Raw genomic sequence first — 5,000 nt, 5'->3', positions numbered from 1 at the left:
TTTGTTTCAGGTGCAGATGTTAGTTATGGGTAAGTGGTTAGGGCATCCGACTTGTAGCCCAATGGTTGCCAGTTCGACTACAAAACCCACCATGTTGGTTGCGGGAGAGTAACCAACCACTGCTCTCCCCCATCCACCTCCTTGACTGAGGTACCCTGAGCATGGTACGGTACCATCCCGCCGCACTACTTCCTTTGGGAGCTGACATTGGGGGCTTCCCCGTTGCACGTGTGCATTTGTGTGCTGTGAAGTGCTGTGTCACAATGACAGCATGTGTTGGAGTCTTCCAGGTGGGCTTTCACTTTCACTTCACGCTTTCAAATGCGTTGAAGTCTCCTCCTCCTTTCCTCCCCACCACCAGTTTGGAGCCCCATTCTATCAGACTGGGGAAGTCATTCCGGTCTCGTACGGACAGGGGCACACAAAGGGGACAGTTGTCCCAGGCCCAGAGAGAGAGAGGACCCACAATTGGGTCCTCATTACATTGCATGTATTGGGCTGGGGGGCCCTTTCAGAAAGTTTTGTCCCGGGCCCAGCCAAAGGTGGCAGCGGCCCTGCCGGTCCCTGCAGCAAGAAAAGGATGAACAGATCTGCCAAATCTGCCAGATCCATTGATGAAAGACCCAGACTAATGACTGGACCTACGCCAAAAGAATATCTAAATCCTGCCGAACTTATTATTGAACTCTATTTTAAAGATTTTTTTTGGTCTTTCTCAACTCCACTCGACAGGACAGTGCACAGAACAGGTGCACAGGAAGCGAATTGGGAGAGAGACGGGGAGTGATCGGCAAAGGACTCGGACTGTGAATCGAACCTGGGTCAGCCGCATGGCAAGCGAGTGCCCCACCGTTTGGCACCACGGCAGGGCCATGTTGAACTCTATTTACTTTCAATTATTTACAGGTATTAATTGTATACCTTTCGCTGAGTCTGAGTCTGGCTGAAAGGCATTTCTGCATTTCTTACCCGGGGGGCCCTGAGTTGAGTCTGTCGGTTTGCACAAGCACATGTGGCACAAAGTGTGTTACTGCAATTCCAAAATGCTAGCTTATGACTGCTAACATTCACTTGACTGCCCACCTCAAAGTACACTGTGAGATGGGCCACGTAGCGGTTGTTTATTACTTTATAGAGGGCAACGGGAGACAAAAGGAAAGAAATTAGGTGATATACTGTATAAAGAGAGGACGGAAAGAGAGAGGTGGACTAAGATAGAAGGCTGTTATATCTGGGCATTAATGTCACATGTAGATTATCTTGTCAACATCGATCACAGTACATTGTGACAAAAAAAACTTTTCCAGTAGGGCAAAGGAACAGGTGCTTTAGCACCACCTCGTCCCTATCTGTACATCTGTACTGATCTATGATCAGTAAAATATTACGCAATCATGACATAAAAAAAACTTGCTGAAAATGCAATACCCATTCAGAATACACATTTCTTTACAGTAGTTTCGGAGATCTAAAAATACCGTTCTGGGGCTACCCAAAATGTTATAACAAAAAGGATGTTATATATATATTTTTTTAAAAACGATGAAGACATAACTTTTCTGTGAAAAAAACATTTCTGTGTAATCCTGTCCAGAGGTGGAGTGTGGGGGGGGGGGGGGGTTATTGGAAGAAGTGAAGAGAGAGAAGGAGGAAGACAGGAGCAAAGCAATCCAGACAAAGAAAAAGAGAGGGACAGGGAAAGAGAGGAAGAGATGAAGTACCGCAAGAGAAGTAGAGATACAAGGTCAGGCCTTCAAAGTGAAATAAAGGACAGAAAGTGAGTAGCTGCAGTAACAGACAGCACCCCTGACACACTGGCCCGTGACTACTTATTTGACATGCCCGCCACACCTGTCGAGTGGGCCACGGAGAGCTTTCATGTTTATTAGTCCGCGCAGCAGGCCCTGTCATCCCTTATTTTAGGCAGACCTGGCTTTACAAACATGCTGTCTCTTCCTCTCTCTGCATCTTCTAATGCCCCTCTACCCGCCGCACACTATTCACACACTCACAGAAACACATATAGGCCACAGTACACGTGCGCAAGCACGGACGCACACACAAAAGGACATAAGCAAATGCATATGAGCACTCTTGCACATACACACTTGCACATTGAGACATAGAACTACACACAGAAATACACATATTCACACATGAAAAAAAAATGAAGATGGGTATACGTGCGCACACACACGCACGCACACAGACACACGCACACGCACGCGCACGCACACGCACACGCACACGCACACAGACACAGACACAGACACAGACACAGACACAGACACACACACACACACACACACACACACACACACGCACACACACACACAGTCTGAGTGTGTACCAGTATTACATCACATTTTTGACTCACAGATATCATCTCTCTCCCCAGTTTGGCGTCTGATCATGTTACATCAGCCCCAACCGCCATGGCATGCTTATTACATATACACACAAGCACACGGATACACACACACACACACACACACACACACACACACACACACACACACACACACACACACACACACACACACACACACACACACACACACACACACACTTAGGCACGCACACACAACACACAGGAACATATGCACTCGCACACAGGAATATATGCACACATGCACAGACACACACACACACACACAAGGCCTTCTGAGGTTATATTTAGAGAAGCCCGCTGCTCCCTCTGCCGTGTTCTAACTGCTGCGGACCTGGAACTCCCCCTGGTGGATCAAAGATGCTACTGTCACCTCAACCTCAACATGGATGAGCTTCTTCACAAGAGACGGTACAGAACAAGACATCCAGTGGCGCAATGTGAGTACTTCAGGCCCCCCTGCAAGCTGCCAAGAATGGGCCCCCGAACGAAAAAAGAGGGCCTAATACCATGTGGAGGGGGCCAGTTTCTTCAAGTCAAGGTTCCCATGTGGGCCCCCCCTGCCTCATATGGGCCCCCCCTGCCTCGCGGGGGCTGCGGGGGTGTACTTAACGTCCCTGAAGACATCATAGCGTGTAGTATGGCATGGTTGCTCCTGTCACTTTCTTCCACAGTGAGCACTGGCCGCATGGTAAAGTGCAAAAGACGGCAGGGAGAAGACAGTTCACTGACGTAATAAGAACTTAGTGCAGTATGTCTGCCCCTAACGGTACGTGCACACAGGGATGGCACGTTTCCTTAACGTCTCCGTGAGCAGTGCGAGTCCAAGAGGTTCGCGGGCTGCCTTGCACACTGTACAGTCAACGTCCACGTTCTATCAGCGGGCAGCAGCCATTCATTTTCAATGGAGCCTGCACATTGAACGTGGACGGTCGACCGCGCAGGAAAATAGAATCGAGTTCTATTTTCAAGGAGCCATGCAGACATGTCCGGGCGGGACGGACATGCGCCGCACTTACACCACGCTCCTGTGTGCAAGGTATGATTTGTTTTCATGTATTCTAACAGTTTCGGACTGATAAAGAACATGTTCTGTGGACGTACTGTGGATGTCTGAGCCGTTGGTGTGAATGCAGTGTGAGAGTCACTTTCCTCTTATTTTGTCAGTACTGGCTGGTGCCATGGTACAGTACAATTGCCCCCACCGCCAGGGCTGAAGTGTGGAACTGTGGACACAGGACACTGTGGAGTTTTGACAGCTGTCATTAATTATTCGCTGCAATTAATCTTGACCAACAGTTGTGGTTAATTTGGCCACACACTCCCTGTGTCTCATATTGCACACTTGTGTACCGTACTTCGGGCACTATGTTTTAGTGTTTAGAGCACTCACACTGAAAATGAGGGCACAGTGCTCAATCTTCTCCATGACACTATGCACTAAGACCTCAGTGGACTATGTGCACTATGCACTAACGTCAGTGCACTAAGACAAGTGAGCGATATGAGACACAGGGAACATTCAAATCCGCACTCTTTCACCCTGGAGCAGGAACTTACAGCAGCCGCTGGCACCCATAATGCAATTCAAATGCCGCACATCCAGAGTCTACATGGGAGTCACTAAGGTGCTGTTTCCACGTAGCTGGATATTTTTTTAGCAGGGTATTTTTTTCTCCTGGTTAGGTGTAAACGCAACATGTGGATAAAAATAAATCCTCCATTGTAACAAATGGGTTTCAGCCCCCTTAGCAGGATATTTTTTTCTCTTGCTTTTCATACCTGGATTTTAAATATCTGCTACGTGGAAACGGAAGGCCAAAACCAATGCAAAACCAATGCAACCAGGAGAAAAAAATATCCAGATATAAAAATATCCAGCTACGTGGAAACGGCACCTAAGGGTGTATTCTAATATGCAGGCTCCCTTGCTCCCTTGCTCCATTGCATGCTTGTGGCCTCGCGATGATGCTGCGGAGGAAGTGTATTTCAATTCCTCACAAAAGTGCAATTCTAATGTCTTTTTCTCATTTACAATCGGTATGGTGAATGAGGAAGAGTCCCTCAAAAGTTGTTGTGGCTAGGCTGACAGCGGGAAAACGGGGAAACGGGAGGCCACAAGCATTGGTCGAGGACAGAAGTCTACATGTTGTAATACACCAATTTTTGTATCCATCAAGACGTCGCGCCCACTGCCTGTGTCCTCAGGCCACGCCTCCGTACTACGCTGTGGCCAATGCATTTTCCAGGGAGTGATTGTCCTTATCCAATCTAATTTCTTTGGCCCCCACAGCCATACAGAGTTGGAGTAGTGTCAGGCGAGCGAAACAGGTCACAGGATATCGTGAATTTTGACAACTGTCATTAATTCCCCGCAATTAATGCTGACCGACAGCTGTAATTAATTTGGCCCACAAACTGAACATTAAGAACCGCGGCCAGAGCTGGAACTCCTAGCCACGGGAGTCACTTTTTTATCCATCATGGCGTTGCACCCACTGCCCATGTGCACTGTAATCACTATTTCATTCACCATGGCGTCGCTAGTGTGCTCAGTTCTTGCCCCTGTACTACACCATGGCCACCAAGGCATGCAACAGTTCTGATCTAC

Source organism: Engraulis encrasicolus, chromosome 12 (genome assembly GCF_034702125.1).
Source record: "Engraulis encrasicolus isolate BLACKSEA-1 chromosome 12, IST_EnEncr_1.0, whole genome shotgun sequence".
NCBI lineage: Eukaryota > Metazoa > Chordata > Actinopteri > Clupeiformes > Engraulidae > Engraulis > Engraulis encrasicolus.
The sequence above is the reverse complement of the archived record's forward strand: the minus strand, read 5'-3'. Positions refer to the sequence as shown.